The 20790-nt window shown below is 41.8% G+C and overlaps 1 long non-coding RNA gene across 1 annotated transcript in view; it reads left to right on the forward strand.

The window, feature by feature from the left end:
• The window catches only part of LOC123361958, a 117365-nt gene extending 101513 nt beyond the window's left edge, over positions 1 to 15852 (forward strand). Inside the window, exons 3-4 of the long non-coding RNA XR_006576299.1 lie at positions 15160 to 15193; positions 15516 to 15852. This is a non-coding gene — a long non-coding RNA (uncharacterized LOC123361958). The remainder of the gene's footprint in view (positions 1 to 15159; positions 15194 to 15515) is intronic.
• Positions 15853 to 20790: the final 4938 nt, after the last annotated feature.

Raw genomic sequence — 20790 nt, forward strand, 5'->3', positions numbered from 1 at the left:
CAAAAAGGTAGTGAATTTCTTACAATGATACATTTTTTAAACAAAGAAACATAGTCTACTCGTTGTCTGTGAACAAGAGTATGCACAGCACCTGTCTCATGCGCACTCACTAATGGAAAGTTCGATTGCGCTCTGAATGCGCTTTCATTGCCTGGGGTATTGGGCTGCAGATCAGAGAACCTTTGCAGGAAAGAAGAATTCGTGTAGCAGCAAGGCATGGTAAGCCAAACACTTTTGGATTCATAGAAGTGAATGTACAGCTCTGTCCTCTTGATGCAGGCAATCCTGAAAGCATAAACTCGGCCCCTGTTGCACCCCCTCGCGGCTGTTCACTGGGAAAGATCCCTGTATGCTGCCACTCTGTAGACTGCAGCACGTGGCTGTTAAGTGAGGCTTCTTGTTATGCAAAGGAACAGTTAAGCGCTCCCATTACTAATAGTACCCCAATTACTCTAATTTCATGCAGGAGTGTGCGAGAGAGATCACCCTGAGGAGAGTCTCACGGGCAGAGAGAGCGCGCATGCTGGAAGAAAGCCACCACAACCCAGGGGCCTACTCTGCCATGCTCGTGAGGGCAATGGTCCCGGAGTTCCAGCTTATAGCATGGAAAGGCAAAGTGTGCTACCTCGGGGCACACGATAAGCTAGCTCTGCCAAGGAACCTCCTGCATAGACTTTCAGATTACCTCCAGGAAAGTTTCCTGGAGATATCTTATGAAGATAAAAGTTCCATTCCCCTATATGTAGACCTTCTGTTCTCCTAATGTCTCTCCCTGTTTAATTACTAAAAAAATGTTAACTCGTTGTTCTTAGCTGCTTTTAATAAATAAATGTTAACTTGTTTAAAGCACTTACGGACTGATCCTTCTCCCGATTCAGGGTCCGTGGTAACGGCTGGGGAGGGTTGGTAGGGGATCTCAGTGAGGGTGAGGAAGAGATCCTGGCTGTTGGGGAAAGCGCCGTCGACTGCCTCGTCCTCCTCATCTTCCCCGTCCGCGAACATCTCCGAGGAACAGTCCGTCGACACTATCCCATCCTCAGAGTCCACGCACACTGGTGGGGCAGTGGTGGCAGACCCACCGAGAATGGCATGCAGTGCCTCGTAGAAGCGGCATGTCTGGGGCTGGGCTCCGGAGCGTCCGTTTGCCGCTCTGAGTTTCTGGTAGCCTTGTCTCAGCTCCTTGACTTTCACGCGGCACTGCATTGCATCCCGGCTGTATCCTCTGTCTCTCATGGCTTTGGAGACCTTCTCGAAGGTCTTTGCATTCCGTTTGCTGGAGCGCAGCTCCGAAAGCACAGACACATCGCCCCACACAGCAATCAGATCCGAGACTTCCCGGTCAGTCCATGCTGGGGCCCTCTTTCTAGTCTGAGATTGCCTGGACTCCTCTGCTGGAGAGCTCTGCATCGTTGCCGGTGCTGCTGAGCTTGCCCCGATGAGCAACCAGGAAATGTTATTCAAACTGTCCAGACAGGAAAAGGAATTCAAATTTTCCCGGGGCATTTCCTGTGTGGCTGGTCAGAGCATCCAAGCTCCGACTGGCGTCCAGAGCGTCAACAGAGTGTTGCACTGTGGGATAGCTCCCGGAGCTACTAAGATCGATTAGCATCCACACCTAGCCTAATTCGACATAGCCATGTCGAATTTAGCGCTACTCCTCTTGTCGAGGTGGAGTACCGAAGTCGAACTAAGGAGCCCTCTATGTTGAATTAAATGGCTTCCTGGTGTGGACGGGTGCACGCTTAATTCGATTTAACGCTGCTAAATTCGATTTAAAGAGCTAGTGTGGACCAGCCCCTAGTCTGCTGCAGTGTGTTTCATACTGGAGTGTGCAAAATAACATCACTGCTGTTACTACAGCAATTATTTACTACAAAAGGTAACATTAGGGAGGTATTTAGTGCAACTTCTTTTAATGTGATTTAGAAACTGGGAATAGGTGAGGAGGAAATGGCGTGATTGGGAATTATGAAACATTGCCATGTACAGTGGTCATCATTTAAAACAGCATTTCGACAACAGATACCACAGTTATTCCCTGTTCTATCCATAAGAAAAAGCTGTTTCTCAAATACTACGATGAGGTACTTACTGGCAAATACCGAGATTTTAATGGGGTGAACTTTAAGTTTAAAGGCTATTTTATAAACTAATCCAGTTGGCTACTGAGTCCCCCAAGCCAGCAAAGCACATGCTTAATTTTAAGCATGAGTAGTGCCTGCCTTTTTCAATGGTGGTCTATCGGGACTACTCATACCTAAAGTTATGCATATGCTTAAGTGCTTTATTGGCTTGCAGCCTTAGTTTGCTCCACTAAGCAGGTGCTGTTCTAGCATTAAGAGGCTCCTGTCCATTACTGACTGGGAGGAGCATGCTGTTCTTGATGCAAAATTTCACCAATGGCTGAGGCAAAGATGCTAAATATAACAGAAAATTAGCCATGCCTAAAGAAAGCAAAGGCCTCCCACTGCTCACCATGGCCCTGATTCAGCAAAGCACTTAAGCACATGCTTAACTTTAAGCACAAAAGTTGCCCCACTGGAGACAGTGGGACAATTCACAAGTTTCAAGATCAGTACGTGCTTAAGTGCTGCTCTGGATCAGAACCTAAAACTGCCTCGCTAGCATGCCCTATTTTAAATATAGGCAATCTCTCAAAACAAAATAATATATCCATTTTAAGTGAGTAAGTGCCAAATTCTGCCACTCTTACTCACAGTGAGTAGTACTGTGACACTAGCGTACCAGGTGCCAGCTCATGCCAAGGTCCCCATGTCTCAGTTGAACACTGACAGATACATAGCTGGAACCAGTCTGGCTCACCAATGTGTTAGTATTGTTACAATGGGTGTTAGAATTATAAGAATGTGTTTAGTGTTTACACTTTATTGAATGCATGCACTCATCTCACTTATAACATCTGTATCCCATATTGTAAGGTAATATGTGAGCCCCTGTGACTGTAAATTATCAGACAGAAGAGACATTGATTAGTGTGCAGAAGGTGTTACACTCATCCCAAAAGGAAAGGTCCGTCGATATCAGATGGACTATTGTGGGACATTGTAACTGGAATTTCCCTACGTAACCTCAGCAAGAGGAAAAATACTTTTGTTTTCTGCACTCCTCCCCATGAAGATGAATCATGCAAGTGGATTCCTCCCATCAGCTGAGCTTGCAGCTCAGAGCACATGGCAGGAGGGAGCTAAAAAACCCCAAACAAAAGGAACTAGAGATCTCTGTACTGCTTGGATTTTGGTGGGCAATGTGTTTCTAGGCGTAAGCAAGAGATCCCCAGCTGATTAGCCTCGGTTAACCCTAACATACAGAGCTTTCTGATTATAGAAGCCTCTTTTACCTTTTGAAACTTAAAATTGTAACTCATTTGTGTATCCATGTTTAGTTGCTTTAACGTAGTAAATAACTCTTGTTTCCTTTTTCTATCTAATAAATCTTTGGATAGTTTAAGATAGGATTGGCTAGAAGCTTTGTCTTTGGTGTGAGATTTAAAGTGCAATTGACCTGGGGGAAGTGACTGGTCGTTGGGGACTGGGAGTAAGATGACTATTGCTGTGATTCTTGGTGTGAGGGACCATCTATTACAAAGGTAAGGTTACCTGGGTGGCAGGACAAATCAGAATACCCAAGGGGGCTGTCTGTGACTCCATGTTAAGGTTGTTTTAGTGCTGCAGGAGTTTCCACTTGGTGAAATTTAACTATAGAGCTCACAACCAATTTGGGGTTTCTGTCCTCATTCCCAGCAGTCTGCCCTGAGTTTGGCACTTGTGGTCTTGAGTCACTCCAGGCAGCATTACATGTATGTTACTCCACGAATAGCAGACATCATTTATTTCAACTTACTGACCTTGATACTATTCACTCATGTAATAGGAAAGACTAATTTCTTGCAGGCGTCACTGGATGAAATTCTTTGGTCTCTGGGTTACAAAGGAGGTCAGACTAGATGACCATAATGGCCCCTTCTGGTCTAAAATTTTTACTCTAATCTATAATCTACGAATGGATACTACCAACTCTGAGTAAGGGAGAGAGACTCTTGCCCTAAATCATTTGTTCAGTAGCAAGCCCTGTCCTTATTACACAACTTGTGCATTGTTCTATTTTCATTACAATGAACAAGAAGGAATTAGCAGAGAATACTTAATGCTAATGTTATATTACCCAAGCTGGCAGTAAAACAAAAATCATTTTTTAATTTCATGCAAATTTTTTTAACAGAATTCCTCCTGTAATAAATGCAACTACATGGAATATTCAAAAACGAAAATCAGTGATAACGAGATATCATAGGAGGGTAGCATTGGAACATTGATAAACTAAAGTAATTTGCTACAATGATAAAAAAATCAGAGATAATTTCAGTAGCCTACAGCATTGCCGGCTCCATTGTTTACAGCAACCACTCTAGTATCTGGTTTTAAGAATCTGCTTAGAGCAGCCAGATATTTTAAAATAAAGGAAGGATGGTGAGGGACATTTACAAATGCACATCAGTCTATCACATTAATTTTAGTGAAATCAGATAAAGCCAGGGGATGCCTGAATATTTACTGCCAACCTGAATGAGCAGGTGCCAAAATGACTGTTTCCACTCTCACAAAACCAGATGATGAAAATGAAATATGAATCCAGCAATTTCATTTACTCAGCCTCTGTTAATTGAGGAGTTGGTCCATCTCCTGAGAGTTATGAGACACACATAATTTTTTATCATTAGTACCTATTTATATAGTGCAAAAGGGGATATCTAATGCTGTGGTTTGCTAATGCATGACATTTGAGTAAGACATTTAACACAATAGCAAAGCAACATTAATTGAAATCTGTGGCAAACACCTTATGCTTTCAGGATGACAATGATGTCAATGTGCATCAAAAGAAACTAAGTTACGTCAAGAAGACGCCAAAATAATATCAGTACAGATAATATGGCGATGAAAGATGAAATGCTGAGCAGCCACTCCCAGGGCTTTTTTCCTGGGGACTCCCTTCTCCCCACTCTCCCTGGGAGAGGACTTTCTCACCCTGAAAGGATTTCTACCTCTCTCTGGGCCCTCTAATATTTCCCTACAATGCCCAGTTAAGTCAAATGACCTGCAAGCAGCATGACCTTACTGCTTCTCACCACCTGGGGAGGCGAGCTAATTGTGTCAAGGTGGGGCTGAGTCCCATCTCCTCTTAAAGGGCCAATTACCCTATGACAAGTGGCCTAAATATTGATGTAGGTGCTTTACTTTCATTTGAAAATGTTGACTTAGACAGATAAAAGGATCACTTTGTTTCACCCATTATTGAAATGTAGTCACCCAGGATAGAACGCAGAAGCCATATAAACAGCTTTACTAAAACTACACAGTAGGACATTAGAATTTGCTCACAACTTTTAGACAAGGGATATCAGTGAAATTTCTTGGGTATGAAGTTGCTGTATATGGACAAAAACAGGACCAAAGAGGAAGCAGAAAAGAAGAAGAAATTAATCAACAAAAACTACAACAACAAGAAAAAAAAGACAAGAAGAGCAGCAAAGACTGCAAGCTAAGTCCTGCAGAAGAAAGACTTCACTGACTTCAGTGGGCTTTGGATCAGCCCCGGAATGCCTCACATTGTTATTCTGTATATCCTCTAGCCAGCTCAAAGTGTTGATGGGGTCCAAAAGGATCCAAGTCAACACATTTGCTGTTGGAGCTTGGATCACTATGAGGTGTGGACATAAATCTCACACCTGCGCCTTCCCTTCCTTCAGAACCAGTAACCTAACACAAAGGCCAAGGCAGAAAGTAGTAAAGTTGCAGTGAATGGCTTGCTTCACTGTCAAGCTCACAAGAAATCACCCTAATAGGATCTTAAAAGCTCAGAAACTTTCTGAAAGGAGTCAGCAAGTCTCACTCTTTGCAGGATCCTCACTGTATCAGGCCTGACTTACAGAGTGAGACCTTTGAAATAAATATAGACAATGCAGCCTTAGAGTTTGAAGCATACTCAGTTTAAAGTTTTTCACATACTCAGGCTTTAGTGGATCTGCTGCAATGAAACATCATCGACTTAGCAGGGAAGGAGAGCTAACAACTGATGACATCAATAAGGCTGAGGTTTTTAATGCCTATTTGCTTCAGTCTTCAATAAAAGATTAATGGTGACCAGATACTCAAAACAATTAATATTAACGACAAAGGGGAAGAAATGGCAGCCAAAGGAGGAAAAGAACAGATTAAAGAATATTTAGATAGGTGTATTCAAGTTGGCAGGGCCTGATGAAATTCATCCTAGGGTACTTAAGAAATTAGCTGAAAGAATCTTGGAACTATTAGCCATTATCTTTGATAACTCATGCAGGACAGATGAGGTCCCAGAGAACTAGAGAAGGACAAACATAGTACCTATCTTTCAAAAAAGGGAACAAAGAGAACTCTGGGGAATTATAAACCAGTCCGTTTAATTTCAAAACCTGGAAAGATACTAGAACAAATTTTTAAAAGATATCAACTTGTAAGCACCTTGAGGATAATAAATAATAACCAGCATGGAGGTGTCAAGTACAAATCTTGCCAAATCAACCCTAATTTCCTTCTTTGATGGAGTTAGTGGATAGAGGGGAAGCAGTAAATGTGACATCTCGATTTTAGTAAGGCTTTTGACATAGTCCCACATAACATTCTCATAAGCAAACTAGGGAAATGTGGTCTAGATGAAATGACTATAAGTTGGGTGCACAACTGGTTGAAAGACCATACTCAGTGTAGTCATCCATATTTCTCTGTTAAACGGGGGTCAGTCACTAGTCAACATTTTCATTAATGACTAAAATAATGGAGTGGAAAGCATGCTTATAAAATTTGCAAATGACACCAGGCTGGGAGGAGTTGCAATCACTTTGAAGGACAGGCTTAGAATTCAAGATCACCCTGACAAATTGGAGAATAAGTTGAAATTTAATAAAGACAAGTTCAAAGTACTATATTTAGGAATGAAAAATCAAATGCACAAATACAAAATGGGGAATAACTAACTGGCTAGGTGGTAGTACTGCTGAAAAGGTTCTGGGCATTAGTGGATCACAAATGAGAGTCAACAATGTGCTGCAGTTGTTTAAAAGCTAATATCATTCTGACTTGTATTAACAGGAGTGCCATATGTAATTATGTCAGGTGATGTCTCACCTGAACTACTGTGTCCAAGTGTGGCCATCACACTTTAAGAAAGATGTGGACAAATTGTAGAGAGGCCAAAAGACAGCAACAAAAATGATCAAAGGCTTAGAAAATCTGACCTATGAGGAAACATCAAAAAAGCTGGGCATGTTTAGTCTTGAGAAAAGAAGACTGAAGGGGACCCAATAACAGTCTTCAAATATGTTAAGGGCTGTTATAAAGAGGACAGTGATCAAATGTTCTCCATGTGCACTGAAGGTAGGACAAGTAGTAATGGATTTAATCTACAGCAAGGAAGATATTGCTAGAAAGTTTTTCCTAAAAGGGTAGTATAGCTCTGGTATAGGCTTCCAAAGGAAGTTGTTGAATCTCCATTATTGGAGGTTTGAAAGAACAGGTCAGACAAACACTTGTCAGGGACGGTCTAGGTTTACTTGGTTCTGCCTCAGTGCAGAGCGCTGGACTTGAAGACTTCGAAGTCCCTTCCAGCCCTACATTTCTATCATTGTTTGATCACATTTATAGCAAAATCTGTTCCTCATAGTCTCATCTGGAATGTGAAAAGGGAATGAGGATTTTTCTGTAGGGTGGTTTTCAGGATTTAAACTTGGCATAAGGAAGACAAATTTCAAGCCAGATGGTAATGCCCAGAACTGTATTGCAGAGAGAAAGAGAGAGAGGACAAGAGGAAAGGGAATAAAAGTGACAGTGAGGAGATAAGGCTATCTGGGGCCTGGATTCAATGGAAGCAAAGGGTCCCAAACAAGCCAGGGTTGCACTCGCAACAAATCAAAATTCTTTCCTTCGCCAACGGGTTGATTAGCCCCAATGTGACTGTCAGCTACTTACAGTTCCACACACTAGAGAAGAAGGTTCTATTTCTGCAATATTTTCATGTTCAACAACTCAGGGGAGTAAGTAATGCAAAGTTACTGTTAGCCACTTATACTTCTATACCCAGAGGTGCTAACAGTGTTGCCTCTGCAGTATTTCTCACTCCCACTCTCCCCTAGTTATAGGCTGCGGCTGGCAACTTGGGGTATGTCTACACAGCAACTGGACACCCACAGCTGGCCTGTTCCAGCAGATTTGGGCTTGCAGGGTTCAGGCTGCAGGGCTGTTTCATGACAGGCTCGGGTTGGAGCCTGACCTCTCGGATCCTCTCACTTCCCAGGGTCCTATAGCCTGGGCTTCAGCCAGCCCAAGCCTGGAAGTTTACACAGCAATGAAACAGCCCCACACTCGAGCCCCACAAGCCCGAGTCAACTGGCAGAGGCCAGCCACAGGTTTTTCTTTTCTGTGTAGACATACCCTTGACCTAAATCTCCTGTACATCAGAATACAGCATTACTGCTGCTCTGCAGCAGCACACAAATGAATGCTTCTCCTTGTCCATTCACTCCTGAGTTTCTTACAGGGGGATGGATTCCCCACATTCCCCTTTTAGTACACTAGTGAGGGAAACAGAACAGTGAGTTGATGGCCCAGCACCTTATCATCAGTAGAAGTGACTGTGTTTTCAGGTTAATAATTAAGCACAGATAACAGTGCTGCACTTCCAGAGATATCCCTTGGTGGCCTTGGATGTAGATGAGCAGCAACAGCAGAAGTGTTAGCAGTGCCCTCTACCTGAGGTTTGCTGATGTTACAGGCACTGTAGGAACATGACTAGTAGATAGCTGGAACTGTCTTCATTTTTAATTTTCCTCATATCTGAAGCACAGCTTGGCCCCAGGAATGGATTAAGACAGGATCCGTAGATCTCGGTAAAGCCCATTCTTGCTCCCACAGAGCTGGCTAGGAACTGCTGAATGTGGTTCAGTGCCTTCAGGGTGGGGCTGGGATCAGAAGAAAACAAGTAACAGTGTCCATCACTGAGACAGGGGCAAGGATGGCACCGCAGAGGAAGGAAGAAATTAGAAATGTCTTTTGTTTTTTACAGTGCAAATATTTGTAATAAAAAATAACTATAAAGTGAGCCCTGTACACCTTGTATTCTGTGTTGTAATGGAAACCAATATATCTGAAAATGTACAAAACATCCAAAAACATTTAAATAAATGATATTCTATTATTGTTTAACAGCGTGATTAATCGCAATTAACTTTTTAAAAATATTAATCCGTAAAGCTTCTTCTTAGCTGCTTTTTCTTTTCTTTTTACTATTTGAGAAGATAAACAACGTGCTACTATTCAAAACCCCAAACACTACACAACAAACTATCAGTCATGGCAGGCTGGATACAGGTTTACAGTCCCTTGTATTGGGCTCCCACCAGCCAGGGGCTCAGATCTGCCAACTGTGATTAAAAACTATTTTCAAACATGCTTCACAGTTCATTTATAGTGGGAAGTGTTTCTTACCTTTTGAGGACTTTCAGCTTGTTTGGCTGAGCAAAAAGTTTTCATGTATTGACTGAAATTTAAAAAGAAGACATTCCTATGATTTCCTTCGGGATTGCTTAATTTCCCCCACCCAGCACCCTCCACCACCCACTTTATCCTTCCATCAGTGCTACCACACCACTGAAATTCTCTCTCTGGCCCTAGAAGAACTGGACACAATTTTCTCCAGAGCCTATCAGTGCTACTCTGTGCATCAGCCACAGAGACACTGGCTGCTTTAGAAATCTACAAAACAAGGAAATTCAAAGATAGGACTGAACTGTGCAACATGGCCCCAAACAGCTGGAAATGCCAAAAGCAATTAAGTTAATTAAACATTATTCTCTTCATCTCATAATGTGTTTCTGAGGATACACATGGTACAAAAAACCAAACATTTAAAATACAAAAAGCATCATTGTACTCTAAAGGTTCAAAGCCAAATACCGGAGGGTGCAATTTCACTGACTAGGGACAGGATGGGGAGAGAATGTTTGCAGGGTGTGGGATGGTCTGGGACTGTGCTTTGTGTAAACTGCACATGCACCCTACCATGGAAAAGGTTTGGGAAGCAGGGACTGTGGTCAGTCAATGGCATTGTGCTGACTTATTGGCCAAACCCCTCTGCATAGGGAAAGTGCAGTTGCTATAGTGCTATTTCTTTGCTGAGGCTTCAGTAAGTAGCGGTGGGTCAGGTTACAGCCTGAAGGCAAAGACTTCATGATCTCCCCCAGCCACTATTGAATACACAGGGCAGAATCACTTTGCCCAAAACAGGTAATTTGGCTTTAAATGCTTTCTGTGACGCTGCCCTTCTTAAGTGGCACAAAAATCCACACAACATTCAGAAAGCTGATCCCTACCTTATCCTTCTGACCCCAGGTTTGTATACATTAGGGAGTTTAAGGCATGGCATATCTTCATAGAAAAATTAACTACATTTCTGTTCTACAGAGTAAAGTAAATGTAAAAAAGCAATTGTGCATTTGGGGGATTTTTTTACAGTGGTAAAACACTGTATTTTACTTGGCAATAAATTTTTGCTGTATTAATCTAGTAAGTGATGTCATCTGGAAAATGGTCCTAATTTTATTTTTTTAGAGTTGACCCAAAAATGTGATTTTCAATATACTGCAATAATCAACAGATAGTTATTAATATTTTTCACAATGAGCTTGTCACAATGGTAAAACTGGTAAAACTCCCCCTGGCTGGACACTCACCTGGCTTCTGTGTTTGGGGGCCACTTCCTTGGGCCCCATGTGCTCTAAGCCTCCTGAGTCTGAGCAGAGTCCGGACACTGCTCCTGGCTGAGGTCTCTGGGCACACTCATGGGGTCAGATCCTGTGTCCAGCTCCCCTTCTGAGGGCTGAAATCTTGCAGGCCAGATGCCCAGCCCCTGGAACCAGTGCCGACCACTCAGACTCCGCCAAAGTGTAAACACACCACATCCAGAACTTCGCCATGTGAGTGCTCTAGGTTTACAGCTTAGCACTTCGAGGGCACGTGAAAGTGCAAGGCAAGAGACACACAGACAGACTGCACGGGATTCTCAAGCCATTACTGTAAGGTGATGAATCACTCCAGCCAATCCACAGCCCAGGAACTGGTCTTGTGACTCCCAGACCAGGTATATAAGCCTCACAGGAGGCCAAGCAACTCAGTCTGCTCAACATCACTCCAGGGGTTGGAACTCACTCTTGCCTGACAGTGGCAATAGACTTCACAAGCCTTAGCTTGCTCCAGCCTTGCTCTTGCTCCTGCCCTTCTCCTAGTCCCGCAAAGCAGTGGCCTAACCGTGGTCAAGTTTTTTGTAGGCATCACAGCAAAGGAGAGTTTTGAGTAGGAATTTGAAGGTCAGTAATGAGGTAGCTTTACAGAAGTTTACAGGGAGTGCTAGGGACACACAACATTTTTATGGTTTCCTCTTCAATCATTATGTTATTGTCCAGCAGTTTTAACAAGCCTCAGTTAGGATCTCTGTGCAATAAACATTTGCATGGGGCTTTTTCTGAACTTCCTAATTCTCAACAAAAAGACAAAAAAGCACGTTGTTCTTTAACATCACACACACACAAGTAGACACTGTGATGGGTTGGACCCCCCCTTCTGGGGTGCCACCTGATGTGCTGGGGTCCCAGTGAGCCCACCTGTTCCACCAGCCTGGGCTCCCTCACCCTGTCCTGCTGCACACGCCCACACACCCAGCTGTAGAATCACAGTCTGCAATCAGCTCTGTGTGGGAAGACTCAGCTCAGGGAATTGCCCAGCACTCTGGTGCACATACTTTCTGGACTGTAAACCCAGAATTATATTGTCTTGCGCTGTATAGATCTATACAGCGTAAACTCATAAAATTCACCCCCTCCCTCAACGTGGAGGAAGATATGCACAACTTTTTGCCCCCCATGAATTGCACAAACTGGGTTTTGGAATAAAGAAAAAACAAATTTATTAACTACAAAAGATAAATTTTAAGTGATTATAAAGGATAGCAAATAGATCAAAGCAGATTACGGAGCAAATAAAACAAAACATGCAAATTAAGCTTAATACACCGGCTACAAATAATAATTTCTCACCCTAAATGTTGTTTCAAGTAGGTTGCAGAGTTTTTTTAAGGTAAACTGCACTGCTTGCAGCTTAAATCTCCAGGGATTCCTTTCACAGGCTAGACCTTTCTTGTCTGGGCTCATCCCCTCCCCCCACCTTAGTTCCTTCGTTTCTTCAGGTGTTTTCAGCAGTCTTCCTTCTTGGGCGGGGGGGCACTGGAGACGAGCCCAGATTAACTCACTGCCCAGCCTTAAATAGGATTTGCATATGGCAGGAATCCTTTGTTTCCCAGTTTCACCACCACCCCCTTCCAGTGGAAAAATACCAGAAGTCCAAAGTGATGTCTAGTACCAGCAGCAAAGAATCCTGTGGCACCTTATAGACTAACAGACGTTTTGCAGCATGAGCTTTCATGGGTGAATACCCACTTCTTCGGATGCAAGCACTGCTTGCATCCGAAGAAGTGGGTATTCACCCACGAAAGCTCATGCTGCAAAACGTCTGTTAGTCTATAAGGTGCCACAGGATTCTTTGCTGCTTCTACAGAACCAGACTAACACGGCTACCCCTCTGTCTAGTACCAGGTGACACGATCACCTGACCCTGCAGTGTTAAAGCCGCATTCCAGGAAACTTCTCAGGAAGGAGGGAGATTAGCATCTTCAAAGTCCTATTGTCCTTCCTAATGGCTCATCCAGATCAGGGCCGGGTCCAGGCACCAGCAGAGGAAGCATGTGCCTAGGGCGGCACATGCTAAGGGGCAGCATTCTGTCCATTCTTGGGGCAGCACAGCCTGAGTAGCTTTTTTTCTTTTTTTCTTTTTTTTGCTTGGGGCGGCAAAAATGGTAGAGCCGGCCCTGATCCAGGCTGATTGCCTACTGTCTGGTGGGCATTCCCCAGCTGCAAGCACTTTTGTAATTGACACATAGTCCATATTCCTAACTTCAGATACAGAAATGATACATGCATACAACTAGGATAATCACATTCAATAAATCATAACCTTTCCAATGATATCTCATATGACCCATCTTGCATAAAACATGTCTTAATTATGCCATATTCATACCATAACAATATTTCTATGAAGAATATGGGGCGTAATGTCACACACACACACACAAATCTCTAGTTTCTCTGAACCACAGAGACTATTTGTTCCAAGGAAAAATAATTAAATGCATATTGGAGTGCCAAGGGATGCATAAAACAAATATTAGCAGACAAAAGTGAAGTAACTTATCATAGGAACCACTGTATTGACAGATGCTAACTACTACTTTATATCGGTATCCCAAAGAAACACACACCTTGGACCAAAGCCATCCGTGACTGGCTTCACTGAAGTTACAACAGGAATGATTTGGCCCCTGGCATTTTCTTTTAATTACATCACATTAATTATTGAGCTATAGCAATACCAACATTCCAGGAAACAATGCCAGGCCACTAATGGGAAAAACAGCTGCAATTCCCTATCTCAGTAACAACGCAGATTGGTGTTAATTTATGCATGTGAGATTTTGATACTGAAATATTGTCCTTAAATGTCTTCTTTGTTGAGAGCCAATGCCTCACGTTAATCATAAACATATCAGTCTTTCAGCAGTAGTAAGACAAAAAGAGCACCAGCTGACATAATGATTTATGACATAATACAGAGCACACCACACCATATGAAGGAGTGCACTTACCCATTATGGATGCTATATAAAAACTCACCTATTCCAATGCTACCCTTGATATTCACACAAAGGAACATATGGAAGAAACAACTGAGGGAGACTCATTCGGACAGCAGAGCTCTACTCAGATACTCCCACATGCAAGGAGAGAGAGAGAGAGAGAGAAGATAACATGGAATAACTGTTCAGTACATTAGAGAGCACTTCTAGGTTATCATCAGTTTTGTCATTGTGCATCTTAGTTTCTGTAGCTATGATGATTCATAACCAGATGTATCTATTCAGCCTCCATGCAGTCTATAGCAAAAATAACTTTAGAACAGTCCTGGAAAGATTCTCTGAGGAGCTCACAGCAACTGAACACATTTTGTGATGTTCAGTCTTCTGACGATATGGTACCCTAAATTTATCACAAGGTGACATGTAGGCGTAACAATCCTGTAGGAAACAGCCAAACTCTTCGTGAACATAGTTGAAATCAAACTGCCTATTTTCACTTCACATTTACACACCACTGTGATTTCACAACAGGGATGTACCTGTAAGTACAGGGTCAGGAACCAATTTCATACAAAACACTTAACAGGCCTCAGAATCCATTTTGTTGTGACTCCTCATACTGAATGCCAGGGATGACATTAAACAGGATTTTTAAAATTTCTACATTATGGGCTACCGCGGTGGAATTCAAGGGCAAGTGCTATTCTTAAAATGCTCAGTCATATAAACTATGAAACTAGGGTGAGCAGATGTCCCAATTTTGAGGAACAGTCCCTGTATTCAGGGCTTTGTCTTATATAGGCACCTATTACCCCCCATCCCCATCCCAATCCCAATGTTTTCACACTTGCTATCTGGTCACGCTATATGAAATTATTCTTTACATTAATTCGTAAAATTTTCTGTTTGCAAGATCTTGGAAAACATAGACTCCCATGTTAGGCTGTAATAATGTAACACAAATAAAGTGTTTGAAGCCCCAGTCTATCTTAGGTACTTATATGTCCCCTTTCAACATAGTGGCTGAGTATTTCACAATCTTTAATATATTTACCCTCACAATATCCATATGTGGTAGGGAAATGCTATTATCCCCATTTTATAGATGGGGGAACTAAGGCAAAGACAGATCAAGTGACTTACCCAAGGTCACTCAAGAAGTCTGTAGCAAAGCCAGGAATTGAACCCAGGTCCCCAGCTATCATCCTAACTACTGGACCATCCATCTTCATTGAACATTTAAAACAAGGCTGGACAAAACAGTAAAAGATATGCAAAAAACAAAAAAAATGGGTGAGATGCCACCTAAAAGTCATCTCACAGGTCTTTTCTACATTAATTATCTGATACCGTCATTTATTACAGATCCAGAACCATTTGCCTGGTCTGGAAGTGATTGGTAAGTACTGTAAAGTATCTCGAAATCCGTTCAATATCAGCACAATAACACTGATGACGATTAATTTTAATAGATACTTTCCTGCAAATACTTTTAAAAAATGCATAGAGGATGCCATTATATACTTGCATGTGAGAATACCATCCTGTTTTGATCACCTGACTTCTTTTCAGTTGAATCTGCTTGGAAATGAAGTAAACAGCCTGTATATTTGAACTAAAATGCCTGAATCTGTAATATTTCATATTTAAGTTACCATCTGGCCAATTTTTTGAATATCATTTTACTTCTTTCTCTGATCCTTAAAATATTCCTTTCCCAGACTGCCACAAATTTCCCCTGCTGCTTCTGAGTGAAATTTGGCAGCTCTCAAATATCACCATGACAAGTCCAGGAAGAGAACAAGCCAGCATCCAGAGAGACAGGAGAGAATGAGCCAGCAGCCTGAAGAGAGACATTGTTTTTAATTACATTACAATCATCCTGTAAATTTTCCATTAGTTTGGCTGGTTATGTTGTAATTTTCCCACAATAATTTTTCCAGAAGACATGAGTGTAATACTTGGGCTATGTCTAAGTTGACCTACGCTACAGATGGGTCTATACTGCGGGGGGTTGACGGGAGAAAATCTCCCATTGACTTACCTTACTTTTCTGGTCGGGGGTAGAGTACATGGGTCAATTGGAGAGCAATCTGCTGTCACTTTGGTGGGTCTTTACTAGACCCACTAAATCGACCGTTGGTGGATCAATCTCAGAGCATCGATCCCTGCCGTAGTGTAGACCTGCCCTTGGTGTTGTGTTCAAAGTCAGGTAACCTCTCTGACTTCAGTGGGTTGCACAGGGTGTAAATCAGTGGAGACTCGGCTTGGGAAGGGTTATATTCTTGTCTTGTATGTTGTATAGGTAATTTAAAAAGGCATCTGTAGGACAGGAAGAAATGTGGACCCAGATCATAGATCTACTCAAACTAGCATTAAAATATATCCTGCATTTTGAAAACAACATTTCAAACATGGTTTTAATTTATTCTGTGATTTTATTTGGTTATTTCTGTATAGTCTGACAAATGAAAAGCCAGAGAGCCAACCCTGCACTTCCTACTTAGACAAAAATCCTTTTGAAGCCAATGGTAGCTTTGCCTGAGTAGTGATTGTAATGACTGCAGGGTTGGTGGTGAAATGTTCAGGCTGCTTCATCATGAATTGTAAAAATATAGCTGGTCTACAATGAGCCTGTTTACATGCTCCTTTTAATAGCTGAGAAGCCTGTGGGGAGGATATTTCTTTTTAGGTATCTTTCTCAACATTTTGATTGATTTTGAAATTCTTCTAATTACTCTGCTGAAATATCTAATTTGTTACTTTAAAAATTGTCACTCAAGAAAATTAAAATAAATAAAAATAAATAAATGCAAAACTTTGTTTATAATTTTAAATCATTAAAGTCCAAGTCATTAGAGTGCGTAGCCTGAGTAAACAGGCACTGCAATCAGGGAAATGTGCCAGTGCCTGAGAGTTTTCTTATCCAATTTGCCATAGCCAGCACACAGCCCCTCCACAGTAGCTATTGTGAGCTGTGAGGAGGAGCAGATGTAGCCTACTGCCATGGTTTAAACCAACAGGTACATGCTATGTGCTGATCCTCTGGCCGCTTGTTCTCTTCTCTTGTTCTTTCAAGATAGCAGACCATAAAAAACCAATATTTAGGTCAGATAGTTAAAATATCTCATAAATCTAATACAGAATGATTCAGCAAATGGGTTCCTGTGGGCATTCTCCACGGTGAAGAACATTTGCTTGTTGAAATTGGATGTGGATATGTTTTAATTGTTCATATCAAGACACACAATGGTTTAAGTCATGCTGCTGTTCTTTTGTGATACAATGGTACCAATAGTGACACTGGCAGATCAGGTGCCAGCTCATGCCAAGGCCTCTGGCCTCACTGAACACTTACAAATGCATAGCTGGAAACCAGTCCTGCTTACCTGTGTGTTAGCATTATAAAAATAGATATTAGATGTTAAGTTGACAAGAATGTGTTTACACTTTACAAAATGTTTGCAGGATGCTGCGTGTATTGATCTCAGTTATAACGTCTCTAGCCCATGGTATAAAGTTATACTGGCTATTTGCATTGTAAACCTCTGTAATTGTGTAACTCACCAAACAGGAAGCATTAATTAAGATAAAAGGGCTCGTCCTGTGTACAAAATGGTTCATTGAATACAAGTGAGGTATTGTGTAGCATCAGAAGAGAGAGGCCCTGTTGATTGCATTCCTAATTCTCACTAGGAAGGAGAGACCTATGCATGAGCTCATCCCATCAGTTTGGACTCTGGCGTGGAGGGGATAAAATCCCCTGACAAGGAGAAATGGAATATCTTTTATGTTGTCTGGACTCTGAAGGCAAAGATTCCTAAACATAAGCAAGAGAACCCCATGCTGCTTGAAATGGGTTAGCCCTGAAAGGCATTTTCATTTGACAGATTACTAACAACTCTGTCACCTTTTGAATCGCAGACTAAAACTCATTTTGTATATATGTTTGCTTGCTCTAACCTGTAAATAACTCTCTTATTTCTTCTTCCCAGTTAATAAACATTTCATTAGTTTATTACAGGATTGGGTACAAGCATTGTCTTTGGTGTGAGATCTGAGGTACAAATTGACCTGGGGTAAGTTACTGGTCTCTTGGGACTGGAAGCAACCTGAATATTTTATGATTTTCAGTGTAAGTGACCATGTATCACATAGTCCAGCTTGCCTGTGTAGCAAGATAGACTGGAGTGTTCCAGGGGACTGTCTGTGACTCCATTATAAGACTCTTGTAGTATTTTGGGAGTTCACATTTGTTACTGGGTTGGTGAAATCTAACTATAAAACATACCCCCAGTTTGGGGTGTCTGCTCTGCTTTTTGACAGTCGGCCCTGAGGTTGGCACTCTCAGTAATAAGCCACTCCAGACAGCGGGACACAAAGATAAAGTATGAACACTTGGGGCTTTTCTGCACAATGTGACAATGCGCATTTGGGGGAGGAATAGCTCAGTGGTTTGAGCATTAGCCTGCTAAACCCAGAGTTGTGAGTTCAATCCTTGAGGGGGCCACTTAGGGATCTGGGGCAAAAATCAGTACTTGGTCCTGCTAATGAAGGCAGGGGGCTGGACTCAATGACCTTTCAAGGTCCCTTCTAATTCTAGGAGATTGGTATATCTCCAATTATTTAAAAAAATAAATAATTAATTTAATGCATCACCAATGTGTAGTGTACTAACTGGCCCATTTAGACCCTGCTGGTATGCACTAAAAAGTGCCCCAGTGATGTTAACATAGTACTGCATTAGAATTCACGCTGTTCAAATATATTATGAACAAAAATACTCACAATGATACTGGTCCATTACAAGATGGAAATGGTAGAATTATCAATAATAATGTAGAACAGGCAGAAGCTTTCAATAAATATTTCTGTTCTGTATTTGGAGAAAGATCAGACAATATAGTCTCATCATATGGTGATGATGACCCTCTTTCCATTCCAGTAGTATCTCTGGAGGATGTTAAACAGAAGTTTAACCACTATTAAAGTTAGACAATTTTAAACCAGCAAGTCCAGAGAATTTGCATCCAAGAGTTTGAAAAGAGCTGGCTGAGGAGCCCACTGGACCATTAATGTTCATTTTCAATACATCTCAAAGCACTGGGCAAGTTCCAGAAGAGTGGAAGAAAGCTAATGTTGTGCCAATTTTTAAAAAGGGTAAACGGGATGACCTGGGTAAATATAGGCCTGTTAGCCTGACATCGATCCTGAGCAAGATAATGGAGCAGCTGATACAGGACTCAATGAATAAAGAATTAAAGGAGGGTTATGTGATTAATGAATATAAAATGGTTTTATGGAAAATAGATCCTGTCAAACTAACTTGACATTATTTTATAAGATTACAAGTTTGGTTGATAGAGGTAATAGTGTTGATGTAATATACTTAAACTTCTGTAAAGCATTTGACCTGATACCATACATTTTGATTAAAAAACTAGAATGTTATAAAATTAACATGGCACACATTAAAGGGATTGAAAGCAGGCTAACTGATAGGTCTTAAATTTAAAATGTAACTGTAAATGGGTAATCATCATCAAGCAGAGTTTGTTCCTAGTGGGGTCCCGCAGGGATCATTTCTTGGCCCTACACTATTCAACATGGTTATCAATGACTTGGAAGGACACATAAAATCATCACTGATAAAGTTTGCAGATGACACAAAAATTAGGAGAATGGTAAATAATGAAGAGGACACGTCACTGATACAGAACAATCTAGATCGCTTGGTTAATCTAGCTGGGTGCAAACTAACAATATCTGTTTTAATGCAGCTAAATGTAAATGTATATACCTAGGAACAAAGAATGTAAGCCATATTTACAGAATCGGGGCCTCTATCCTGGGAAGCAGTGACTCTGAAAAAAAGATTTTGGTATAATGGTGGATAATCAGCTGAACATGAGCTAGAGTTAATTCAATTCTAGGATACATAAACAAGGGAATCTCATGTAGAAGTAGAAAGGTTATTTTACCTCTATATTTGGCACTGGCACAACCACAGCTGGAATAATGCATCCAGTTCTGGTGCCCTGTGAGGGGGTCAGTTCACTGCTAGCACCCCCTCATGGCTGGGCATGGCATGGCAGCTCTCCCTCCACTGGAGTCTGCTGCTGCTAGTTGCTCCACCTCTGCACTGCCTTGCCTCTTCCTGCAACGTGGCTCTTCAGTCAGGTCACTGCAAAGTCTCTCCTTCTGGGGCTGTAAACAAAAAGCAAGGGGTGTTAACACAAATAAACTCAGTTGATAAGAATAGAGGGGTATGACTACCCCTCGTGATGTATCAAGATCAAGACCTCCCTTCCGTCAGGGAGGGACTCTCAGTCAGGGACGCACAGTGGTTGTCCGGGAATCTCCTGCCTTCCTTTAGTCCTTTCCTCAGGAGCTGAGAATTGAAGGTCTGTACTCTTCTCTGGTCTGCCCACAAGTGAGCTATTCTTCTCTTTTAACTCCTCCTTCAGCCTGTGCATGACTTGCAGGTATGATGGAACAGAGCTAGCTGAGCCCAGAGCAGCTCCTTAACTCTTTGTTATCCAGTGTGAGGTTTGTACCTGCCCCCTCATGCCCACAATTCAAGAATGATCATGATAAATTGGAGAGGGTTCAGAGAAGAGCCTTGAGAATGATTCCAGGATTAGAAAACATGCATTATAGTGATAAACTAAAGAAGCTCAATCTATTCAGCATAACAAAGAGAAGGTTAAGGGATGACTTGATTACAGTCTAGAAATATCTACATGAGAAACAAATATTTAATAATGGGCCCTTCAGTCTAGTAAAAAGAGGTATAACATGACCCAGTGACTGGAAGTTGAAGCTAGACAAATTCAGATGGGCAATAAGGCATAATTTTTTGACAGTGAGGGTAATCTCCATTGGAACAATTTAACAAGAGCTGTGGTGGATTCTCCAGCACTCACAATTTTTAAATGAAAACTGGATATTTGTCTAAAAGATCTGCTTTAGGAATTATTTCGGGGAAGTTCTATG

This window comes from Mauremys mutica, chromosome 1 (assembly GCF_020497125.1).
Source record: "Mauremys mutica isolate MM-2020 ecotype Southern chromosome 1, ASM2049712v1, whole genome shotgun sequence".
Classification (NCBI taxonomy): domain Eukaryota; kingdom Metazoa; phylum Chordata; order Testudines; family Geoemydidae; genus Mauremys; species Mauremys mutica.